The 25,905-nt window shown below is 49.4% G+C and overlaps 1 protein-coding gene across 3 annotated transcripts in view; it reads left to right on the top strand.

The window, feature by feature from the left end:
* PXDN (peroxidasin) overlaps positions 1-25,905 on the top strand; it is a 115,776-nt gene that overhangs the window by 8,401 nt on the left and 81,470 nt on the right. The gene's annotated exons all lie outside the window — the stretch shown is intronic.

Here is a 25,905-nt window from a genome sequence, read left to right as displayed (position 1 = left end):
TATTTTGTAGAGATGGGGTCTTGCTATTTGCCCAGGCTGATCTACAACTCCTGGCTTCGAGCAGTCCTCCCACCTTGGCCTCTTAAAGCCCTGGGATTACATGTGTGAGCCATTGTGGCTGCCTTGTAATCAGTGATCTTTGATGTTACTATTGTAATTGTTTTGGGGTGTTATAAACCACACCCATGTAAAACTGCAAACCTAACCTAAATGTTGTGTGTGTTCTGACTGTTCCACTGGCTGGCCGTTCCTCCATCTCTTTTCCCTTTCCAGGCCTTATTCCCTGAGACACAGCAGTATTGAAATCAGGCCAATTGATAACCCTGCAGTGGCCTTTCCGTGTACTAGTGAAAGGAGAGTTGCATGTCCCTTACTTTAAATCAAAAGCTGGAAATGATTAAGCTCAGTGAGGAAGGCATGTCAAAAGCTGAGATAAGTCAAAAGCTAGGTGTCTTGCATCAGTTAGTTTATGGAGGAGGTTTTAGTGGTTTGGGAAGAACAGCAAACCAGCCACAACATTCTGCTCAGCCAAAGTTCGATCCAGAGCAAGGCCCCAACTCTCTTCGTTTCTGTAAAGGCAGAGAGATGAGGAAGCTGCAGAAGGAAGGTTTGGAGCTAGCAGAGATTGGTTCATGAGGTTTAAGGAAAGAAGTCAACTGCATAACATAAAAGTGCAAGGTGAAGCAGCAGATGCTGATGGAGAAGCTGCAGCAGGTTCTCCAGAAGTTCCAGCTAGTATCAGTGATCAGGTGGCTACACGCAACAACAGATTTTTAATGTGGACAGAGCAGCCTTCTATTGGAAGAAGATGCCATCTAGGACTTTCATAGCTAGAGAGGAGAAGTCATTGCCTGGCTTCAAAGCTTCAAAGGACAGGTGACACTCTTGGTAGGAGCGGGTGACTTTAAACTGAAGCCAGCACTCATTTCCTGTTCCCCAACCCTAGGATCTTAAGGACCATGCTAAATCTACTCTGTTTCTGCCCTACCAATGGAGAGACAAGGCCCGGATGACAGCATATTTGTTTGCCGCATGGATCTCTGAATATTTTAAGCTCACTGGTGAGACCTACTGCTCAGAAAAAAAGATTCTTTTCAAAATACTGCTGCTCATTTGCAATGCGTCTGGTCACCCAAGAGCTCTGATGGAGAATGCAAAGGGATTAATGTTGTTTTCATGGCTGCTAACACAAAACATCTATTTTGCAGCCCATGAATTAAGGACTAATTTTGACTTTCAAGTTTTATTATTTCATGCATTTATTCCATAAAACTATCACTGCTGTAGATAGCGATTTCTCTGATTAAACTGGGCAAAGTCAATTGAAAACCTTCTGGAAAGGCGTCATCATTCTAGATGCCATTAAGAATATTTTTGCTTCATGGGGGATCAAAACATCAACATGTACAGGAGTTTGGAAGAAGTGGATTCCAACCCTCATGGACGACTTTGAGGGGTTCAAAGACTTCCGTGGAGAAAGTCACTGCGGATGTGGTGGAAATAGCAAGAGAGCTAGAATTAGAAACGGAGTCTGAAGATATGAGAGAATTGCTGCAACTTCATGATGAAACCAGAACAGATGGGGAGTCATCTCAAGTGGCTTCTTGAGATGAATTCTACTTCTGGTGAAAATGCTGTGAACATTGTTGAAATGACAACACAAGATCTAGAATATTCCCTAAACCTAGTGGATAAAGCAGCCGCAGGGTTTGAGAGGATTGACTTCAATTTTTACAGGATAGGCAAATATGAGCCTTTGTTTATTTATTTAGAGGCGGAGTCTCACTCCATTGCCAGGCTGGAGTGCAATGGCGCAATCTTGCCTCACTGCAACCTCCGCCTCCCAGGTTCAAGCGATTTTCCTGCCTCGGCCTCCTGAGTAGCTGAGATTACAGCCACGCGCCACCATGCCCAGCTAATTTTTGTATTTTTAATGGAGATGGGGTTTCACTATGTTGGCCAGAATGGTCTTGATCTCTTGACTTCATGATCCACCGGCCTCAGCCTCCCAAAGTGCTGGGATTACAGGGGTGAGCCACCATGCCTGGCCGATTGACTTCAATTTTGAAAGAAGTTCTACTATGGATAAAAAGCTATGAAACAGCATCACATACTACAGAGAAACCTTTTGGGAAAGGAAGAGCTAATAGATGCGGCAAGTGTCATTGTCTTATTTTCAGAGATTGCCACAGCTACCCCAACCTTCAGCAGCCACCACCCTGATCCTTCAGCAACCAGCAACATCAAAGCAAGGTTCTCTACCAGCAAAAAGAAGAAAACTCTCTGAAGGCTCAGGTGTTTTATAAAATATTTTTAGCAATAAAATATTTTTTAAATAAAGTATGGTCGGGTGTGGTGACTCACGCCTGTAATCCCAGTACTTTGGGAGGCTGAGGCGGGCGGATCACAAGGTCAGGAGATCGAGACCATCCTGGCTAACATGGTGAAACCCCATCTCCACTAAAAATACAAAAAATTTTCCAGGCGTGGTGGTGGGCATCTGTAGTCCCAGCTACTCCAGAGGCCGAAGCAGGAGAATGGCGTGAACCTGGGAGGCAGAGCTTGCAGTGAGCCGAGATTGCGCCACTGCACTCCAGCCTGGGCAACAGAGTGAGACTCCATCTCAAAAAAATAAATTAAAAAAAAATAATAAAGTATGTACTTTTTTTAGATATAATGCTATTTCATAATTAATCAGATATATTGTAGTGAAAATACAACTTTTATGTACTGGGAGACCAAAACATTCATGTGAATAACCTTTTTGCAATTTTTAGCTTATTTCAGTGATCTGGGCCCAAACCTGAAATATCTGAGTGGTGTATTTCTCTCTGGCCCCAATTTTTGTGATATTGTTGTCCTACATTTTATTTGTACGTATGTTATAAACTCAATACTTTTATGATTTCGTTTAAGCTGTCAGTTATCTTTTTAGAGATTTAAATAAACAAACATGTTTTTAATTCTTTCCAGTGCTGCTTATTCCTATGCGTAGGTTCATAATTCAGTCCTTTTACTTCAAGAAGTCTAAAAAAAGTCTTGTAGTGCAGCTCTGTTGGTAATCGGTTCTTTTAGCTTTTGGATGTTTAAAAAGTGCTTTACTTTGCCTTCATTTTTGAGTGATATTTTGCTAAGTAATATTCTGAGTTGGTGGTTTTCTCTGACACGTTTTTTTTTTTTTTCTTTTTTTGACACGGAGTCTCACTCTGTCGCCCAGGCTGGAGTGCAGCGGCACCATCTCAGCTCACTGCAGCCTCCACCTCCCGGGTTCAAGCGATTCTCCTGCCTCAGCCTCTTGAGTAGCTGGGACTACAGGCGCTCACAACCACACCTGGCTAGTTTTTGTATTTTTAGTAGAAACGGGATTTCACCATGTTGGCCATGCTAGTCTTGAACTCCTGGCTACAGGTGATCCACCTGCCTCGGCCTCCCAAAGTGCTGAGATTATAGGCGTGAACCACTGCACCCGGCCGACACTGCTTTAAAAACGTCCTTTTACATAGTTTCCCATGAGAAATCTGCTGACACCCATATCGTGTCAGTAGAACATCTGTGTGTTTCTGGCTGCTTTTAAGGTTTTCTCCTTATCCCTGGTGTTGAGCAATTGGATTATGATATGCTTTGGTGTGGTTTTATCTGTGTTTCTTATGCTTGGGTTTTTTAATTTTGATTTTAATTTTTTATTTAATTTTATTTAAAAAATTTTGGACCCGTGGGTTTACAGATTTCTTCAAATTTGGAAAATTTGGGGGTGTTTCGTCTTCAGATGTGTTTTCTGTTCCCACCTTTGTCTCCTCTTCTTTGAAGATTCCAGTTACACATGTATGAGGCCATGGCTCACTCATCTATCGCTTAATTTTTTGTAACTGTGTCTTTTTCTCCATGTGTTTCATTTTGGGTAGTTTCTATTTTTTTGTCTTGAAAATAACAAGTCTTTCTCAATATCTGATTTGCTGTTAATTCTATGTATTTTTCAAATCAGACATTGTGATTTTCACCTCTAGAAAATGGGCATTAAAAACAAATCTTCCATGACTACTTGATGTCATGACTTAGAGTCTGGCTAAGTTGTTTTTTTTTGTTTTGTTTTTTTTTTAAAAGTAGAGACGGGGTTTCACCGTGTTAGCCAGGATGGTCTGGATCTCCTGACCACGTGATCCACCCACCTTGGCCTCCCAAAGTGCTGGGATTACAGGTGTGAGCCACCGCACCTGGCCATATAATTTTAATACTTTACTAACTCTAACATCTGTGGCTGCTCTGGGTTGGTTTTAATTGAATAATTTAATATTCTCAATAGGGGTTGTAATATCCTTCCTTTCATGCCGTATCATTTTTTTTAGCAGATTCCAGACAATGGAATTTCACTTTGGTGAGCACTGGACATTTTTGTGCTCTTATAATTATCCTTGAGCTTTGTACTTGGTGCAGTTATATGGAAACAGTTTGGTTCTTTAAGGTCTTGCTTTTAAGATTTGTTGGTCAGGATTGGAGCAGTGCTTTACCTAAGGCTCATCATTTTCAACAGCTGAGGCAAGACCCTTCCCTGTCCCATACCGACTGCCTGTGAATCGTGAGGCTTCCAGTCTGGCTGATGAGACGGCACTGCTCACTTCTGGTCCAGTGTGTGTGGGGCCCTGTGATCCCTAATCCATTTGGGTGGCTCTTTTCTGGCCGTGGGCAGTTTGTTTGGGTCAGGGCTCAGCTCAGTGCTGGACGCTCTGCAGGCCCCTGGGCCTTTTCTCTCCCTATCCTGGGAGGGCTTAGGTGTCCCATCTCTGTCCTGCCAGTTCTGCCCCCTGGCCTCCCTGGGCTCTCAGCATCGTGTTCTCTCTTAGGCAGTGAGCCGGTGCCGTTTTCTGCTGGCTGCATCTGTTTTCCGTCTTGCGCGGATCAGTGCTCTGTTGGCTGATGCCCAGTCACTTGAAAACAGTTGCTTCATGTATTTTGTCAGTCTTTTGGTGTTTGGTTTTTTCAGTCAGAAGAGAAAGTCTTGCCCCTGTAATCCCATCTTGTTCTAAAGCAGACATCTCCATTCACGTTTTAAAAACAAATGTTCTCTGAATTTTTAACCTTCTCTGAATTCTTCTGCCAAGCAGGTGTGGTAAAATAAATAACATCATAAAATAATGACCACATTCACATTCCCAAGCTCAAATTTAAGGAAAGATGAAAATGACTCAATCTTGGTGTTCTCCGTCTGTCTTTGGAATGCCATTGCTTCAGTCAGGGCCGATGAACTTTAGTTGGTGTCCTGAACAATGGCAGAACCTCATTGCATTAAAACAATGAGTTCTCACCCCCCTCACACAAATCCCCGGGCAGATGTTCTTGGCTGGGCAGCTCTTCATTGGAGGTTCAGCTCTGAGCGGTTGGGGGTTGGCCGTGGGATAGCTGTGTGTTTTGTGCCTGAGCTCTGTGGGATGTGGCAGGCCAATTTCGTCTGTGGCTGCCCGCTTCTGGCAGAGGCAGAGGTGAGTGGTTGTCACAAGCCAAGCTGTTTAGTCTGGCTTGGTAAGGACACGTTTGCTCTAAATTTGACCCAAGGATCCCAGCTCTGCCCCGCCTGCAGCTCCACCATCATCCGTTCCTGGCCTCGAAGCTGTCACAGAAGGGGAGAGAGGAGGTTATGTGAAGGCTCACTGCTCCCACCTGCTCAGAGCTGACCCGTGTTCCTGCTCCCAGCGCACTAGAGAGGCGGCACACGTCTCAACCCGGGTGCAAGGGTGCTGGGATGCGGAGGTCAGCTGCGTGTCCAGGAAGCGGAAGTGGACTGTGAGCTTATCAGTTTTTGCCATAGCTGTCCCAGAGTTTAATAGCATGCAATTATTGCTTACTTTCTTAAAACTTCCTCCCGCTAGTTCGTGTGTGTGTGTGTGTGTGTGTGTGTGCGCGTGCGCGCGCTCTCCTCAACAGTGTCCTGTTGACATGGATGGAGCAGCTCTGCCTGCTTGTCACTTTTCGGAGAGGCCTGTGATGTTGATATGCCCTTTGCTTGCCTCTGTGTTCTGAGACTTACAGTGATTTTACCACCTCCCAACCCAGCTTCTAATGTGGGCTGTAGCAACTACTACCACAGATAGTTTTAAAACTCTCTCCCTCCTCGTCTAACACGAGGAATTTTGTTATCATTTGGGGATTAAAGCAGTTTATTTATGCATGATGGCCCAGCGTCATTATTGTGCTAAGGGTAGAATGGTTTCGACGACTGGAACCATAGGTCACAGCCGGATTGCTTGTAATCCAGTTGCTTAACTGAAGACTTTTCTCTAAGGGATGGGACAGATTTGGGTTTGACCTCGTGTGTACCCTGGGTAATTAGAGAAGTAATGGGTCACCAGTGAAGGCTTAGAAGGAAGCCAGCAGGAATCCCGAATTCTCAGCCTGGATCATTGGCTTCTGGGGACCAGGAGTTGGATGTTTGAGTGGTTTTACTCAGATGTAAACATGCCTCCTCCCCTGCCTGTGACTGGGCCGTCCGTCCGTCATACCCTGAGCCTGCTCACGGTGCTGCCCTCTAGCCAAGGGACCCAGCTCTTCCTGTTTACTTAGCGCAATTCTAAAGTTGTGTATCAGTTTGTAAGAGCTTTGGAAATTTGCCCCACTGCCTTCTCTCCAGGACCCCTCAACTGCCCATCCATGTTCACCTCTTGTTGGTGTGGAGTTTGGTTAGGTACACAGAGGGGTATAATCTGCCAGGCCTGTTTGCCACAAGGGCTCAGCAGCTTCTTCTCCGACAAGCTGTCGCTAAGAATTATGAGGCCTGCTCTTTCACCCGCTAATTGCGCCATCCGGCTGTCTTTTACAACACATCTTAAAAATATTTTTACGCAAGTTGCACATGTTCATGTTAGAAAAATTTAAAAATAAAGATGAACAAAATGAAACAAATTACTCACATTGCTGTTGTTTAAGAGAAACATTAACTAGTTGGGCTTTGTCCTCAGATGCACACACACGGAAGCATTCACACCTGTGTAGTGTGTAGCAGTATTTGTCTACCTGTTAATATTTATCTGTCACGTATCTATTTTCAAAAATTGGGTCATGATACATGTTCTGCTCTATAACATGTGGTTTTAAAATCTGGGAATATATTATTGTGTGTCTGTTCAGTAATTAGAGGCCTCCATCATCATTGTTAATGGCCACACGGTATTTGTTTGAAATTTGCCGAATTTGCCTAACAGAATTCTTATTATGGGTCATTTCTTTGTTTCTACTTTTCTGCTCCTGCAAACCAATATTTCCAAAGTGTGATTGCATCCATTTTTGGTTCGGTCTAGATTGTTTTAGGGCACATTTCTATAGAAATCTTTTTGAAAAAATTTCAGTAGGTTTTTGGGGAACAGGTGGTGTTTGATTACATGAATCAGTTCTTTAGTGGTGAATTCTGAGATTTGGGTGCACCCATCACCCGAGCAGTGCACACTGTACCCAATGTGTAGACTTTTATCCCTCACCCCCCCCCCAGCCTGCTGTGGAAACCCTCTGGGAGGTTTAGATCTGCACCAGGGACTGTGGTTGGCCCACAGTGTGCTTGTCCTGTTGTGTTTTCTTCCTGGTCCCTGTTCATATTTTCTTGCGGATGGATGTTCTCTGTAGCTAAGCGGTGGTGACTTACCTGCTACAGGACGAATACAGATTGCACCTACCAAGGGGAGCCTGCAACAGGTGAGGAGGAAGGGCTGAGGGAAGGGTTGGCGGCCGAGGACGCCGTCTCTCTCACCCCGGGATGGTGGATATACAACCTGTGTAAGTGCTGGTGTTTCCTTGCTGAGTAACTGCATTTTGATTATTACAATGTGTTTTTTCTCCAAATGGTTTGATTTTCAGTGTGCCCTGAGAGCCAAACCATCTAGCGTTTGTGCCTGTCATGTGTGTTTATTTGCCAGCTCTGTCGTTATCCCAGGTTCTGACAGTTCTGACAGTTTGCGCTGTGTGGCTTGTCTGTAGCTTGTTTGGCCTCTGCCTTACCGTCAGCTGGTCTTACCAGACCCATAGTCGTGGTGGGACCTGCACACTGGGCCCTACACTGGGAGGAGCTCACAGAGCAGCCAGCCTAGCACCCTGCCTGCTGTTACCTGGGGCGGAGCCTGGTTAGCCTTGGTGGTCGTGTTCTTCAGAGCCCTGGAACCCTGAATAAGAGTGCTTGGCCTGCCTCGCTTCTGGAGGACTCACAGGGCTACATCTCTGGCCACAAAAGTTTTATCAAATCGTCCTGTTTCGGGTGCATTTCGGTTGAAGGACACTTTGTTTCTGTGCATTGTTGATTCACTGACGTTATTAACGAGCTGTGGCCGCGAACACTGTCCCCCACTCCTGAGTGGAGCTTCTCCACCACACCTGTTCCTTGTGAGGACAGCACAGACAGAACGGCAGCACTGCTTGCGGGCCGTTTTAAATGGCAAAATCACCAACAAAAGCACAGAGAGTGTGAAACATGTGGCCCTAAAGAGACCTTGAAAAAGACCCTGTTTACGGTAGGAGAGGGGAAACAAGAGGGCCGGTGTCAGCTTCACCAGCTCAGTTGTGGGCCTGGGTATCAGGTGACTCCGTTTTTTCCCCATTCTGCGCCTGTCCACAGATAATGGCGGAGGTGCTGCAAGTACTGATTTTCGAGATGAAGTCATAAATTTGGAATCTGCAAATAATGACGGACTGTATTCTCCGGCTAGTAGCTTCTAGAGAGAGGCTCTGTGCTGAGGGCCCAGGGACCCTGCCAGCAGGGGCGCTTGCCGTGTGACGACCTCAAGCGAAACCTGCCTCGGAAGCTGTGCTGCAGGGTTTACATTAGTCGTTAAGAACAGGACAGTTGGCTGGGTGCAGTGGCTTATAATCCTAGCACTTTGGGAGGCTGAGGCAGGCGGATCTCTTGAGCTCAGGAGTTAAGAGACCAGCCTGAGCAAAATGGCAAGACCTGTCTCTACAAAAAATACAAAAATCAGCTGGATATGGTGGTGTACACCTGTAGTCCTGGCTACTCACTCGGAGGCTGAGGCAGGAGGATTGCTTGAGCCTCGGAGGTTAAGGCTGCAGTGAGCTGTGATTGCACCACTGCACTCAAGGCTGGGCAATAGAGCCAGACCCTGTGTCAAAGAAAAGAAAAGAGAAAGAAAGGAACAGGACAGTCTTGAGCAGAATAGCACAAGACAGTGAACAGTTTAGCAGTCCCTAACTAATCTTCTTTGGGGAGAAAATATCTTGCCTTTCAGGCTAGAGCAACTCTAACGTTGTTGTATTTAATGATACTATTAGGAAGTCAGAAGGAACATGCCGTGTGGAGGCCCCGCCGGCGGATGCTGGGATGAGATGATCTCAGCTGGCTCTCAGCGATTGACTCACAGCGGGTCTGGTGGGCAGGGGGTTGGACTCCACTGACCTGTGGTGTGACGTGGTGGAGACTGTTCTTGAGAGGGGTGGGAAGGCTGCCTAATTGAGGGCTGAGGAAAAACGCACCTGTGTGGTGGAACCAGCAGCAGGTGCAGGGCATGTGCCAGCCTTCAGCTGGGGTCCTGCTCTGTGCTTTCCAGATGTGCTCCCTGGAGGATGTGACCGCACCCCTTGAGGCCTCAGCTTCCCCATCTGTAGGAGTCCTGAGGAGTAAGGAAGGGTGTGCGTGCAAACCTCCTAGCAACAGCCAAGCATAGTAGATGCTCTTGCAGTGGAAGCTGCTTATTATTCCGGCTTGCATGGAATCCTGCACATTTAAGTGTGATAAATTGAAATACGAGGCCGTGCCAAGGAAGTCCAAAGTAGGGTCAGGAAGAGGCAGCAGGAGGGACTTGGGATGGCTGTGAGGGGCGGTGGCGCCTCTCCGGGTGGAGTGTGGGCTGTGTGGGCCTCAGGATGGCTGTGAGGGGCGGTGGCGCCTCTCCGGGTGGAGCGTGGACTGTGTGTGCTCGCAGGGCTCAGTCAGCTGTTACTTCATGGCTGGCTTTAATTGAAACGGATACTTCGATGCAAACAGGAAATTACAAGGAAGCAGAGTGTTCACTTCATTTTAGAATGGCAATTTTGTCTAACAGACCAGACCTATATGTTTAAAAAACATCTGATTTTCCCTTTTGAGATGGCACTTTGTGCATTCCGGGGGTCCAGGACATGATCCGTGAGTGTGCCCTTCCCTTCCCAAAGTCCGGTCCTTATTTTTTAAAAAGCAATTCTCGATTTCTAAAGGGTCATACTCACATAGATCTATGTTAAGTCTTTGCTAAGAATTACAGACAATAAAAACGGAAATTCAGATTTATTTTAAATAAAATATAAGGCTGATGTTGGTAGAGATGGAAAGATTTTGACTTAGCACTGATTGAAACTCTGATTAACATTTTTTTCTGCGGAGACAAAAATAAGACTATAACAGCTCTCAGGCAGGAAGATTTCTTCACTGAGAATTGTTGTGGGAAAGAAACATGGTTTTCTAGACAGAATGCGATAGTATCTGTGTGTTTCAACAGTGGAAAACAAAGGCTGCAGTTTATCTGAAGTCCTTGTCATTAAATTTATGCTCCTTTTCCTAGTCATAGCCAAACTTCCTTTTGGGAATAAGATGAGACTTGTTGCATCCTGGTATGAAGCAAATATTTCTAAAAATCTATAACCAGCAGAGCAACACTTTTAATTTTAAAAATATCAGTTAAAGCAGATACAATTACTCATGATTGTAGTTTACTCAAACACGTGGGATGTTTGTATTGGCATGGCAACAGGCTGCTGATAGGAGTCTTGAACACTTGTTTTCTTGTGCGTGTTTTTTTCATTGTATAATTTTCTTGGATCAGTGCCCTTGTCACCCCATCCATTCACATGTTTACCCATCCATCCATAATCCCTCTTTCATCCATTCATTCATCCATCTATCCATCCATCTGTCCATTAATCCATTCATTCATCCATCTGCTCATTTATTAATCTATCCGTCTGTCCATTCATAATCACCTATCCATTTATCCATCAATCCATTCATTAGTCCATCCATCCGTCCATTCATCTATAATGACCCAACCATCTATTCTTCTATCCATCCATTAATTTACTCATTCATCAATCTACGCATTTATTAGTTCATCTGTCCATTCATCCATAACCACTTGTCCATCTATTTATCCAGTCATCCATCCACCCATTAATCCATTCATTCATCCATTCATTAGTTTATCCATCTTTCCATTCATCCATAACCACACATCCATTTATTCATCCTTCTATCCCTCCATCTATCCATCATTAATGCATTCATTCATCCACCATTCCATTCATTAGTCCATCTATCTGTTCATTCATTCATAACCACTCATCCATCTATTCTTTCTTCCATTCATTAATTCATTCATCCATCTGTCCATTCATTCATAACTATTCATCCATTTTCCAGTCAGCCATTAATGTATCCATTCATTAGTCCAACCGTCCATTCATCCATAGCCACTCATCCATCTATTCATCCATCCATCCGTCCATCCATTAATCCATTCATTCATCTATCCATTCATCCATTCATTCATCTATCCATTCATTAGTCCATCCATTTGTCCATTCATCCATAATCACCCACCTGTCTATCCATCCATGATGCGTGCATCCATCCATCCACACATCCATCTTTCTATCTAGCTCCCTACCCATGCACCCATCCATCCATCCCTCTCTACTGGAATCACTGTGAAGTGTCCCACACTGGTGACAGCAGCAGGCTGTCAGGTGCTAGTAGTCCAGAAGGGGTCAGGCTGTGAGGCACACCCTGCTGTGTAACCCTGTGCCCCTTGAGCCACAGCCTGTCCCTGCTTCCTTGTACCCCCTCCCATATTTCAAGAATGGTGTTGGAAGCCCAGCTAGAGGGTCATAGAGAAGGAGGTAGCTGTGGAAGGAGCCCCACCTGTAGACGCACACCTCTTTTCTCCTGAGTTCAGAATGCACTGATTTTAAAATACAACTTTCTTATATTTTTTGAGGGGAGGTTAGAGAAGCCTCCTTTGCTGGGAGGTTCCTCAGAGTTCTGTGTCTAGCAGGCTTTTTCAACTGGTTGTTGAGAAAATAAAGCTCCAAAGAAAATGATGTGGGTGAATATGTTCCAGTTCTTCTGAGGATCACAGCCAGCTAGAATCTGGATGCTGGGATAACCCATGCATTGCACACAGTGGATGCTGCGTTGAGATTCTCCTGTTCTCAATTTCTCGCTGGAGAGGGACTGCCAAGCCACTGGGACTCTGAGGACTCAGTGCCGAGAGAGGAGACTGCATCAGCATCACAGTCCCGGGGTGAGGGAATGGCCATGCTGGCTGGTGACCGGAATAACCTGAGGTCAAGTGAAGACGTCCACGTGGAGAACTTTCAAGAGGGACTGCTTGGCTTAATTTTATTCTTTTTACATGTTCTATTTTGTGTCCGCTCGCTCAGAAACTTCCTGATAGTTCATTTTCAGCCCGTCCGTTGTCAGCCCTCTTGGGTTCATTATTTCTCGCATACCTCTTTGTCCTGTGGTACTTTCTCATTGATAAAACTGTCTACTTGGCGCTTTAAAAAGCGTTTCCTCATTCACTCATCAGCCTGGCTTGCCTTTCTCGTCTTCCTAACAAGTCACATGTATGTGGGAAGTCCCCTAGGTCAGATCCCTTTTGAGTCTCTTAGTAACTATTTGGTATAAATATTTCTTGATTCCATTTTATGATTCATTTCCTCAGTGGAGGTCATTAAAACACAGCCTGATTTGAAGCTTTTATTTTATTTATGTATTTATTTTTTTGAGACGGAATCTCTCTGTCACCCAGGCTGGAGCACAGTGGCGTGATCTCGGCTCGCTGCAAGCTCCGCCTCCTGGGTTCACGCCATTCTCCTGCCTCAGCCTCCCGAGTAGCTGGGACCACAGGCGCCCACTACCACGCCCGGCTACTTTTTTGCATTTTTAGTGGAGACGGGGTTTCACCGTGTTAGCCAGGATGGTCTCGATCTCCTGACCTCATGATCCGCCCACCTCGGCCTCCCAAAGTGCTGGGATTACAGGCGTGAGCCACTGGGCCCGGCTGATTTGAGGCTTTTAGAAAAGTAACAAGCAAAACTCAATCTGTTTCAGTAGAGTCTGGAGTCAGTTACTCCTGGGCTTGGTTTGTGAAGAGGGGCTTCCTGCCTGCCGGTTGGCTGAATCCTGGATGAATGCGCAGTGGGATAACATGATTCATCCGTTTATTTTGCTCAACTCAAAGAGCACACTGGGTCTTTCCGAACAGGAACCACCTCAATTAACCCGTACAGTTGTTTAAACTGTTCCCGTTCGGTTGTTTGAATTCCGACACTTCTCCCAAGGTGGCTTCGTCTCCGCTGCCTGCCACATTCGCACCTTCTAGTGAAGGAGCCCCGTCCTCAGCCACGCTGCCTGCATGCCTGTGTTGCTGAATTTTATGTCGACTTGGCTGGGCCACTGCACCCAGATATGTGATCAGACGTTATTCTGGATGTTTCTGTGAAGGGGTTTTTAGAGGACAGTAACATTTAAATCTGGAGACTTTGAGTAAAGCCAACTGTCCTCTGTGTTGTGGGTGGACCTCGTCCAATTAGTTGAAGGCCTTAACAGAATAAAGGCTGACCTCCCCTGAGCGGGAGGGAATTCCACCAGCAGAGGCGGCTTTTGGACTGGAGCTGTGACTACCATGCTTCCCCCGGGGCTATAGCATCAGTAAGTGGCCAGCATGTGGACTGCTGTTGTGGGTCAGGTGCCCACCCAGGTCCAACCAGCTGCGGTCCAGGAGGACCAGGTCATGTGATACACATTGGGAACACTGGGTTGGTCAGCGTTCTTCAGAGAAATGGAAACCACAGGATGTGTGTACATGCGTGCGTGTGTGTGTGTGTGTGTGTGTGTGAGAGAGAGAGAGAGAGAGAGAGAGAGAGAGAGAGAGAGAGAAAAGATGCAGAGAGAGAGAAAGAGATGCAGAGAGAGCTGTATCTGAGAGGCAAAGGTGGATGGCTACCTCCCCAGGCCCTGGTCCTGTGTGAGGAGCAGGTGGTGTGAGAAGGCATGGAGCAAGGCACCCCCTGCAGACTCTGGACTTGCCAAGCCACTACCATCTCAGCCAGCTCCTTAAAATACACCTTCCTCTCTTTCTGCCTCTTTCGTCACCCTCAACCCCACCTCTCTCTCTGCATCCCTCCCTCCCTCCCTCTGCATCCCTCCCTCCCTCCCTCTGCATCCCTCCCTCTCTCTCTGCATCCCTCTCTCTCTCTCTCTGCATCCCTCCCTCTCTCTCTCTGCATCACTCCGTCCCTCTCTCTCTTTCACAAACACACACACAAACACGCACACATGTGCACACATCCTGTGGTCTCCATTTCTCTGGAGAACCCTGACCAACCCAGTTTGCCATGTGTGTCACATGACCTGGTCCTTCTGGATCACAGCTGGTTGGACCCAGGTGGGCGCCTGACCCAGGACAGTGGTCCAGGTGCTAGTTGCTGATGGTCAGGCTTAGCCTAGGTGATGCTGTCTCCTGAGAATTTGAACTTGAAAATGTTTAGGGATCAACAGCTGGCCGTAGGGGCTGAGACCAGAGGGCTGAAACCAGAGGGCTGTGGTGAGAGTCCAGAGAGGTCTTGGAGGCCGCTGTTAGAGGCACAGGGGCCCTAGGGAGCCAAGCAGACAGGTCGACAGGGACCGGCGGGGAGTTCGATGCCTCCTGCAAGGCCAGTGTCCCCTCTTAGGTTCCATGGACCCTCGAGGCACACAGGCTTTGTGTGGTGTGTGTAAGGATGCGTGCTGGGGAGAGAACAGTGACCGGGGCACAGACTCGGGGGCCTTATCCAGCAGGGCCTGGGACAGAGCCTGGCTGGGTCGGGTGCTGCCCGGTGCTGCCTGGGGAGGGCCTGTCTCCATGGGGTGTCCTCTTAGGGGACTGCCAGGCTGTGGGTGACGGGCAAAGGTGCGTGGCTGCCTCCCCTGGCTCCGGTCCCACATGGGGAGCAGGTGGTGTGAGGTGTGGAGCAAGCCCCACTCCGAGTAACTCAGGCGGGAGGCATGGCCGCAGGGCGCCAGGCCGGCTCGCTGGTCTAAGGAGCCGTGAGTGCGCCAGTGCAGCCAGCCCCTGGCATCTGAGCTCGGCTACTGTGCCCAGTGTTTGCCTTTGCAAGGATCTTGCGTGGCTCTCAGCGTGTCCTGGGTGTGCCCCTCATACGCCATCTGCGTGGTATGGTCTTCGGGGCCGGGCTTCCTCCATGGCCATAAGAACCCCTCTTTGGGCTGGAGTCGTGGCAGGTTGCCGTGGGCCACATGCGGTGGCAGGTGCTGGGAGCTGCCCGCTCTGCCCTGCCCTGGCCATTTCTTCCTCAGCCTGTTTGGCTGTGGCAGGCCAGAGCTGGAGACCGGGCTCAACCAGAGTACTGGACATCACCAGAGAAAGGACGCCTAGAAAGGCCTGGAGACCCAGCAGCCCTAAAGGGACCACACACGCCCTGCCCGCGTCACCCCACGTGTGCTGATGTTGCTGGCCTCCAGATTCCTGAAGATAGTCTGTGTCCTGTGTCACCCTGTGTATGCTGCCTGGGGTCACCCTGTGTGTGCCTAAGTTACTGGCCCCTGGGCTCCTGAAGACCATCTCTGCAGGTGGGCCGGGGCTCTGCCATCCCCACGCACATCAGGTGGGCCAGGGTTGTGCCATCCCCACGCAGATCAGGTGGACCAGGGCTGTGCCATCCCCATGCGCATCAGGTGGGCCAGGGTTGTGCCGTCCCCGCAGGCGTCAGGTGGGCCGGGGCTCTGCCGTCCCCGCAGGCGTACCTGCTGCACACCAGCCTTTCTTCTGTTCCCCTGACCCCAGGGACCCTCTGCGTCCCCTCTGTCCTCTGCTCTGTCCATGTTTCCAGTGTTGGCAACACCCTTCCTGGTCAGCCGCCATCCTGGGAATTGCGCAGTCTCTCTCCTAAAACTCTGGGCTTGAATTCCTTTGGGTGGGGACACCAGACAAAAAGAGTGATTCACAGGAGGGGCTCAGGACTCCCCTGTGGGATGGGCAGAGTGGGTGAGTGTGGCAGGGCGGGGAGTGTGGCAGGTTAGTACAGTAGATTCATATGTTGGATTAGTGTGGTAGAAAGTGTGGTAGACAGTGTGGCAGGTTTAGGTGGTAGGTTAGTGGAGTAGCTTTGAGTTTTAGGTTAGTGGAGTAGGTGAGTAGAATTGGGTGGTAGGTTAGTGGAATAGGTGAGTAGAGTAGGTTTGCGTAGTAGGTTAGTAGAGTAGCTCTGGGTGGTCGGTTAGTAGAGTAGGTGAGTAGAGTAGGTTTGAATGGCAGGTTAGTGGAATAAGTGAATAGAGTAGGTTTGGGTAGTTGGTTAGTAGAGTCAGCTCTGGGTGGTAGGTTAGTGGAGTAGGTGAGTAGAGCAGCTTTGGGTGGTAAGTTAATAGAGTAGGTTTGTGTATTAGTCTGTTTTCACACTGCTGATAAAGATACCCGAGACTGGGTAATTTATACAGAAAAAAGGGTTTAATGGACTTACAGTTCCATGTGGCTGGGGAGGCCTCACAGTCATGGCGGAACGCAAGGAGGAGCAAGCCATGTCTTACATGGATGGCAGCAGGCAAAAAGAGAGAACTTTTGCAGGGAAACTCCACCTTCTACCACCATCAGCTCCCGTGCGACGTACTCACTGTCACGAGAACAGCAGGGGAAAGACCTGCCCCCATGATTCATTACCTTCCACCAGGCCCCTCCCACAACATGTGGGAATTCAAGATGAGATTTGGGTGGGGACACAGCCAAACCATACCATTTTGGATGGTAGGTTGGTAGAGTAGGTTTGGGTGGTAGGTTAGTGGAGTGGGTTAGTAAAGTAGGTTTGGGTGGTAGGTTAAGGGAATAGGTGAGTAGAGTAGGTTTGGGTAGGTTAGTAGAGTAGCTTTGGGTAGTAGGTTAGTAGAGTAGGTTTGGATGGTAGGTTAGTAGAGTAGGTTGAGTAGTTTTGGGAGGTTGGTTAGTGGAGTAGGTTAGTAGAGTAGGTTTGGATAGTAGGTTTGTAGACTAGCTTTGGGTGGTCAGTTAGCAGAGTAGGTTAGCAGAGCAGGTTTGGGTAGTTGGTTAGAATAGCTTTGCGTGGTCAGTTAGTGGGTAGGGTGGGTTTGGGTAGTTGGTTAGAATAGCTTTGGGTGGTAGGTTAGCAGAGTAGGTTAGTAGTGCAGGTTTGGGTAGTTGGTTAGAATAGCTTTGGGTGGTCAGTTAGCAGAGTAGGTAAGTAGAGCAGGTTTGGGTAGTTGGTTAGTAGAAGTAGCCGAATTGGTCAGTTAGGTAAGTTAAGTGGCTGGTTTGGTGGTGGTTGAGTAGAGTGGCTTGGTGGTCGGTTAGGAGAGTAGGTTAGTAGAGCCGGTTTGGGTAGTTGGTTAGTCGAATAGCTTTGGGTGGTCGGTTAGCAGAGTAGGTGAGTAGAGCAGGTTTGGGTAGTTGGTTAGAATAGCTTCGGGTGGTCGGTTAGCAGAGTAGGTTAGTAAAGCTGGTTTGGGTAGTTGGTTAGTAGAATAGCTTTGGGTGGTCAGTTAGAGTAGGTAAGTAGAACAGGTTTGGGTAGTTGGTTAGCAGAGCAGGTTTGGGTAGCTGGTTAGTAGAATAGTTTTGGGTGGTCGGTTAGTGGGTGAGGCCCGGGTTTGGGTGGTTGGTTGAATTACAGGGCAGTACAGGTGGTGGGTTGGGAGAGTAGGTTAGTAGAGCAGGTTTGGGTAGTTGGTTAGTAGAGTAGCTCTGGGTGGTTGGTTAGCAGAGTAGGTTAGTAGAGCAGGTTTGGGTAGCTGGTTAGTAGAATAGTTTTGGGTGGTCGGTTAGTGGGTAGGGCGGGTTTGGGTAGTTGGTTAGTAGAGTAGCTCTGGGTGGTCAGTTAGTGGAGTAGGTTAGTAAAGCCGGTTTGGTAGTTGGTTAGTAGAATAGCTCTGGGTGGTCGGTTAGCAGAGTAGGGTTAGTAGAGCAGGTTTGGGTAGCTGGTTAGTAGAGTAATGGTGGTCAGTTAGTGGGAGTAGAGTTAGTAGAGCAGGTTTGGGTAGCTGGTTAGTAGAGTAGCTCTGGGTGTGGTTAGTAGGTAGGTTAGCAAGTAGAGTTTGGGTAGCTGGTTAGTAGGAGTAGCTCTGGGTGAGTGGTTAGTGATGGAAGTTAGTAAGAGCAGGTTTGGGTAGCTGGTTAGTAGAGTAGCTCTGGTCGGTTAGTGGAGTAGGTTAGTAGAGCAGGTTTGGGTAGCTGGTTAGTAGAGTAGCTCTGGGTGGTCGGTTAGTGGAGTAGGTTAGTAGAGCAGGTTTGGGTAGCTGGTTAGTAGAGTAGCTCTGGGTGGTTGGTTAGTGGAGTAGGTTGCTTAGGTATTAGGTTTGGGTAAGCTGGTCAAGTAGAGAGTAGCTCTGGGTGGTGGTTAGTAGGTAGGTTAGTAGAGCAGGTTTGGGTAGCTGGTTAGTAGAGTAGCTCTGGGTGGGTTAGTGGAGTAGGTTAGTAGAGCAGGTTTGGGTAGCTGGTTAGTAGAGTAGCTCTGGGTGGTCGGTTAGTGGAGTAGGTTAAGTAGAGCAGGTTTGGGTAGCTGGTTAGTAGAGTAGCTCTGGTCGGTTAGTGGAGTAGGTTAGTAGAGCAGGTTTGGGTAGCTGGTTAGTAGAGTAGCTCTGGGTGGTGGTTAGTAGTGGGTGAGTTAGTAAGAAAGAGCAGGTTTGGGTAGCTGGTTGAGTAGAGTAGCTCTAGGTGGTCGGACAGTGGAAGTAGGTTAGTAGAGCAGGTTTGGGTGGCTGGTTGACTAGAGTAGCTCTGGGTGGAGTGGAGTTGGTGGGTAGGGCAGGTTTGGGTAGCTGGTTAGTAGAGTAGCTCTGGGTGGTCGGTTAGTGGAGTAGGTTAGTAGAGCAGGTTTGGGTAGCTGGTTAGTAGAGTAGCTCTGGGTGGTCGGTTAGTGGAGTAGGTTAGCAGAGCAGGTTTGGGTAGCTGGTTAGTAGAGTAGCTCTGGGTGGTCGGTTCGTCCATGCTGCAGGTCAGTAGAGTAGTCCATGTGGTTCCAGGCTCAGGATCAGCTATTTTGTGATTCTGTCTGCATTTATTAGAAGACCTGTAAGTAAGTTTCCCACATCAACAATTTGGTGACCTGATTGTTTTCATCTGTTAGGTAAATTAGGTGAGTCTATTGTTGCAAGTTTTTCTTTTGTCAATGGGAGTTTACAAAGATTCAGGGGTGTGTGAAGTCTTTTCCGTTAGTGTGTGGACCCATTGTTTCCTGGTTGTGTGGTTACCAGTCAGGAAAAGCTGCTGAGCCCAGTTGAATCAGATAGCCCCGGGCGAGAGGCATTTGGCCTGATCCGCAGAACCGAGAACAAAGAGGCCTTGAATAGTGGACAGACAGCTGCGGAATCCCTGCGCCTGTCAGACTTTCCACCAGCCAGTTTAGGCATTAATCTATTGTTGGGAAAGGCCAAGAATTCACCAGCCAAGCAGGCTTTTCTTCTCGGGAGTAGCCTCAGCCAAGAGGATGGCGAGGGAGCTTTCTCATGGCCAGCGTTTCTAGACGTCAGATTTGGGGAGGCCTTAGCATTTTAATTTAAGATCGATGGCTGTGTGACATCGATTGTCTTCCCATCAGTATACAAACCTTAACCAAGTTAAAATTGGGGAGGGTGGAGTGCAGCAGAGATCATGCTTACCAAGGGGCTGTTGAGAATGGGCCAGGGGGCAGGGTTTTGGGGACATGGGGCTGGGTGGGGGCGAGGCTAGCATCCCCTTCGTTTTCTGCCCCTGTTGGGCTGTGTGACTTTAGGCACAGGGACCCACTTATCTGAACCTGTCCGTGTGGTGCGAAATGAAGGAGTGGAACTGGGCATCCTTTCATCATTTTTCAGCCCCTTATGTTTGTCCTTGGGGTTAAACAGGGGTGTCTGGAGTGGTTACCCCGTACTGATGGAGACGGGGCTGGGAGGGCATGAGAGGTACCACCAGGGCATAAGGCCCCAGACGGGACCTCACTGTGGGCCCTACCACATGATTGGAGGTGCCTGTCTCTTTCTGAGGAGGATGCTGTACACTGGGTCCCCTTGCCAACCCCTCGCCCCAGGTAGAAGGTGTCCCTGTGCCCAGCCCACCCGCCACCTCCCACGCTGGTCCTCCTTAACCACCAGCTTCCCATCGTACACCTCTTATTTCATCCGGTACTTGCTGCAGTCCTGGGAGGCAAAGCGATGTTGCCACCCTATTTTGTTTTGTTTTGTTTTGTTTTGTTTTGGTTTTCTGAGATGGAGTCTCGCTCTGTTGCCCAGGCTGGAGTGCGGTGGCACTATCTCGGCTCACCGCAACCTTCACCTCCCAGGTTCAAGTGATTCTTCTGCCTCAGCCTCCCGAGTAGCTGGGATTACAGGTGTGCACCACCATGCCCAGCTAATACTTGTATTTTCAGTAGAGCTGAGGGTTCCACCATGTTGGTCAGGCTGGTCTCGAACTCCTGACCTCAGGTGATCCACCCTCCTTGGCCTCTCAAAGTGCTGGGATTACAGGCGTGAGCCACTGTGCCCGGCCTGCCACCCTGGTTTTATAGATATGTACACTGAGGCTCAGAGAGGCCCACGCATCTGTCCAGGAAGCCACAGCCAGTCAGGTGTCACAGGTGGACTGTGCCCCAGGCCTGCCTGTTGCCTTGTCTTTGGCCAACACTCCACCACCTGCCGTCAAAGTAGAAAAGACCAACACTTGCTCAGAGCAGCTGGGTGAGGGCTGTATTGTTTGCCTGAAAAAACTATGTCTGTGTCATACACACACATTTTGGTCTCCCCGGGCAAGTACCTTAACCCTGAATGTGGAAGATATTCATCCTGCAGAGGTTGGGCTGGGCAGGGAGGTGAGGCCTTTCCATGAGAACGAAGCTGCCTGTGGCCGCCAGACCTGAGTTACCTGCCACTCTGGTCCCTGTGCTCAGAGCCTGGGAAGTGGTCCACGCCGCATTTCCCTGGCTGTTTCCATCTGCAGCTTGTTTGGCTGCTGCAGGCCAGGGCTGGAGACCAGGCTCCACCAGAGAGCCGGCTGACCTGTGGCTGAGTTGCTCTGGTGCTTCTGGGATGCTGGGGACGACACCCGCCCTGCACCGTGGCATGTTCCTTGAGTTAGAAGATACAGCCCCTTATTTACACCTGTGTCCTGTTTTCATAACAGGAAGGCATTTACAATTTCTCAGCAGAAGCTGAGTTGAGTTCCCACTTCTCCTCATCTGGGATTTCATTTGCATGATTCTGCTGGGAATTGGCTCCCGCTCCGGCACTGTTTTTGCGGCTGTTTCTAATTAGACAGATGACAGCCTGCAGCGTTTCCCGGACATACTTAGTGGGAAATGTGGAGTTCCTGCAGTTGTTTCACGTGCCTGGTTCTTTAGCAGATGACCGTCGGCTCCTTCCCCTCTCGTGACCCCGCTGTCCTTGCCCTTAACCCCGGAGCGGGGTCTTTCTGGGGCAGAATGGAAGAAGTTTTCAGGAACGCAAAACTGGCCAAGTTTTTCTGTCTGGAAGGCAGGAAAAATACTGATTTTATTTTTTAACACTCATGGAAGAAGTTCTGGATTATTTTTCCCAAAGAGTAAACTGTGCATGAATGGATGTGTATTGATTATTTGTAAGCCGGGGGCTGGGGGAGCTTTGTATTAATAGGTGGTATGTTCATATGTTACCTAAAACCTGAGGCTCCCAAAAGATAAATGCTAGAAACAGGTTAATCTGGGACAGGGTGAACAAGAAAGGGCGCCAGGCCAGGCTCCCAGAGCCTGGAGAGGGACTCCCTACCTCCTGCGCCCTTGGCCAAGGGCCCCGTCTGACCCACGCTTGCTTTTGTCCAGCCCAAGAGCTATGCACTTTGCATTTCTAAATGGTTGAAAAAATCAAAAGGAGTAATATTTCATCATGTGGACGTTTTATGGAATTGGAATTTCAGTGCCATAAATGAAAGCTTACCGGAGCTTGGCCACAGCCACTGGGTTGCATCTTCTGTGGCCGCATTCCTGCTGCTGAGACAGAATTCAGGAGCTGCAAGGCCATGATCTGCACCTCAAGCAAAGATGTCCCCTCCTGGCCTTTTAGGGAACGCGCGCGCTGGGCCTGCTGTGGGAGGGGCATTTCCCTGAGCGTGGACCTGTGGTCATTGCTGGGTGAGGATTGGTGTTGATGAGGGAGGGGTTGGAAGCTCTAGAAAGTCTGACTGGCAGGGTCCCTCCTCCCACAGTAGCTCCGTCTTCTTGGCAGAGGCAAGACCTGCTCTCCTCTCACAGGCATGGGAGCAGAGTGGGCCAGGGTACAGGAGGGTCTGGGGTCAGGGGAACCTTCCCAAGGTGGCTCCTGGGGTTTTGGAGGGCTTGACCTGGGCCGGGGTTGGCCCCTCAACTGCCTACCCAGGGTGCTGTGGGTGTGACGTGTAAATCCATGAGAGTCAAGTGCAGATGTAAGAGCAATAAAGGAGGCAGTTGAAAAAAACAACAGTGTCCTGGATGTGGATAGGTGTTGTGGCGGGGAGGCCACCAAAGGTGACAGATGCGCTTTCTTGAATCTTTTTATCCGAAGGCCATTTCCAAAGCTGCCAATCCCAGTATTATCGTAGGTTGCCCAGACTGGGCCATGTTTCAGGGTGACACGAACTTTGGCTGTCTCTTGCGACCTGCGTGCCTGTCCCACACAGGAGAGCCTGGGAGCCTGTGCCTTCCTGGCTATGGGAGCTCCTTCCCGCCTGCTGAGGAAGGAGAACTCTAAAGTTCTCTTCTCGTGTCTCTTTTTAAGCAATACCAAAAAAATGGGGTCAGTGAACACCCCAGGACACTTACGGGGATATGCAGTTCTCTGGAGCAGGCGGCATTGGGGGTTGCCTGGCTGCCCACCTCTCACCTCTCGGGGGCCCGGGGCCTCAGGTGCACCCCTCAGTCTGTGCCCCCATGCTCCAGAGGCACTGCAGCTTCTGCAAGTACCAGGAGCACACACCAAGCCCCGAGCACACGAGCATTCATGGGGGCTGAGGCTCCCGCCCACCCGGGGTCCATTTGGAGGCATGGCCGCTGGTGCAGCCACCCCGGGCTGTGAGGGAGACAGCCTGTGGCACTGGAGTGGCCAGTGGGGAGAGGCGGCTCCCAGGGGTCTCCTGTCAGAGGCAGGTGCCCCTCCTACTCCTCCCCAGCCTGCAGTCACCTGCAGGAATCTGGAATGGGTTTTTGCTCTGGACTGGGGGCAGGAAGACCTCTTAGCTGCAGACTTCCCAGGTGCCTCCTGTGGGATCCACCTGCTTCTCTTCGCAGAGCTGGAAGCCTGGAGGCCAGGCTGAGTTATCACAGCACAAAACTGTAGCAGGGAGAGGCTCAGCCTTCTTTCTTCTGTGGTAATTGATCATTGGTGCAGAAAATTAGAGTTGCTTTAGATCTCGCCCTGCAAGGCACTGGGCAGTGTGTCTGAATCCTGAGGGCCCTGCGTGTGAAGCGAGAGAGATGGGAGGGTGGCAGGGGCTTCGTGCAGCGGCTTGAGGACTCAGGCCCCAAGATCACCAGGTCTAGGAACCGGAGGGCACCTATGTGTGAAGGGAGAGAGACAGGAGGTGGCGGGGGCTTTGTGCAGTGGCTGGGGGACACGGACCCCAAGGTCACCAGGTCTAGGAACCGCAGGGCACCTATGTGTGAAGGGAGAGAGACAGGAGGTGGCGGGGGCTTTGTGTAGTGGCTTGGGGACACGGACCCCAAGGTCTAGGAACCGGGGGCTGCCTGTGTGACTCATTCATTTACTTGCAATTAAAGGAGTATTCTATTTTAGAAAAAATATACAACATACTCCAAAATGGCCAGACACCGTGACTCATGCCTGTAATCCCAGCACTTTGGGAGGCCAAGGCCGGTGGATCACCTGAGATCAGGAGTTTGAGACCAGCCTGGCCAACATGGTAAACCCCCATCTCCACTAAAAATACAAAAAATCAGCCAGACCTGGTGGCAGATGCCTATAGTCCCAGCTATTCGGGAGGCTGAGGCAGGAGAATCACTTGAACCTGGGAGGCGGAGGTTGCAGTGAGCCGAGATTGCACCACTGTGCTCCAGCCTGGGCAACAAGAGCGAAACTCCGTCTCAAAAAAAAAAAAAAAAATCTAAAATAAGAATAACGGTTTCCCTGCCCCCAAGTCTCATCCGACCGTTTTCATTTTAGTTCTGCTGCTGGCTGCTTTTCCACAAGGCCACCATGTGTGACCTCCTCTACCTCAGGCTGTCCCTGGGGATTTGCTGCTGGGAAGAAGAGGAATTTAGCAAATTTAGATTTCCACTCTCCTGCCCTTCCTGCCTGTTTGGAATTTGGTTAGTTATGTGATCTGACATGAGCCGGGCTCTTGACATTTCAAGTTGGTCCTCTACACGCTTGTCTTCCAGTCTCTCTGTAGGCTGACTGTAAAAAGTTGAACCCAATAAAACGAGGTTTAGTGTTATGATTATTTTATGACATGATGCATTACAAAAAAAGTGAAACATCACCTTAAGGAAATAATATTGTCATTAAATCCCAGAGAAGCCTAATCTTTAAGTGTAATTACTGCATTTTTACATTTGCTAATTAAAAAAAGCTCAGAAACCTAAAATCATAATAAAAATTATAACGTACATTCTTCCTTTCAATTTGTCAATACTTTATTTCCCTGTCTTCTTTGGAAATAGCTTTCTGTCCTGTGCTTTTAATATTACCTCAGTTCTTTCTTTTCTGAGTCTGTATTCATTGGAGAGAAAAAATGGCTTTTTTGGACCTTTTTTGCACTTGATCGATATACGATCCTCAACATTTTCATTGACAAGAATTTTAAAGTAATTTACTGGATGATTACTTGAGAATTGAGTTAACTTGACATCTTGTCTTGGGAAGCTGAGATGGGAGCTGCTGTTGAGTGCAGCGGAGCTTTGGATGAGGAGGAGCTCCTGGGTAAGTCTCCTGCCTCTTGAGGGAGCAGTTAACAAGTCCAGGCCCCTATTTATAGGGAGCTGAGATCTCCCCAGACCTTCTGAGTGAGGATTTGGTTCGTGGCTGCCAAATGCGGTGGGAGCTGGATGTGCAGGGGGTGATCGCTGCCAGAGAGCCTCCACCAGCACTCGCCTTCCCCCAGGGGTTCCTGCAGGTGGCCCTCCTTTCATTCAGGCTAGTGGTTCAGCAGGTGCTGGTTCAGCAGGTGCTGGTAGAGAGTGGGTGCTGGTGGAGGGGGTGCTGGTGGAGTGGGGTGCTGGTGGAGGGTTCAGTGAGTGGAGGCTGGTAGAGAGTGGGTGCTGGTGGAGTGGGTGCTGGTAGAGAGTGGGTGCTGGTGGAGTGGGTGCTGGTGGAGGGGTGCTGGTGGGTAAGGTGCTGGTAGAGAGTGGGTGCTGGTGGAAGTCGGTGCTGGTGGAGAGGGTGCTGGTGGAGTGGGTGCTGGTAGAGGTGCTGGTGGGTAGGTGCTGGTGGAGGTGGGTGCTGGTGGCGTAGTGGGTGCTGGTGGAGGTGGATCGGTGGGTGGGTGCTGGTAGAGGGGTGGGTGCCGGTAGGTGGGTGCGTGGAGTGGGTGCGGTGGGGAGGGTGCGGTGGAGGTGGGTGCTGTGGTGGAGTGGGTGCTGAGGTGGAGGGTGCTGGTGGAGTGGGTGCTGGTGGAGGGGGTGCTGGTGGAGGTGGGTGCTGGTGGGTGGGTGCTGGTGGAGGGTGCTGGTGGAGAGGGTGCGCGGTGGGTGGGTGCTGGTGGAGGGTGCTGGTGGAGGGTGCTGGTGGAGTGGGTGCTGGTGGAGAGTGGGTGCTGGTGGAGTGGGTGCTGGTGGAGAGGGGGTGCTGGTGGAGAGTGGGTGCTGGTGGAGTGGGTGCTGGTGGAGGGTGCTGGTGGAGGTGGGTGCTGGTGGAGTGGGTGCTGGTGAAGAAGGGGGTGCTGCTGGTGGAGGTGGGTGCTGGTGGAGTGGGTGCTGGTGGAGGGTGCTGGTGGAGAGGGG

Source organism: Papio anubis, chromosome 14, assembly GCF_008728515.1.
Source record: "Papio anubis isolate 15944 chromosome 14, Panubis1.0, whole genome shotgun sequence".
NCBI classification, from domain to species: Eukaryota; Metazoa; Chordata; class Mammalia; order Primates; family Cercopithecidae; genus Papio; species Papio anubis.
The sequence above is the reverse complement of the archived record's forward strand: the minus strand, read 5'-3'. Positions and strand labels throughout refer to the sequence as shown.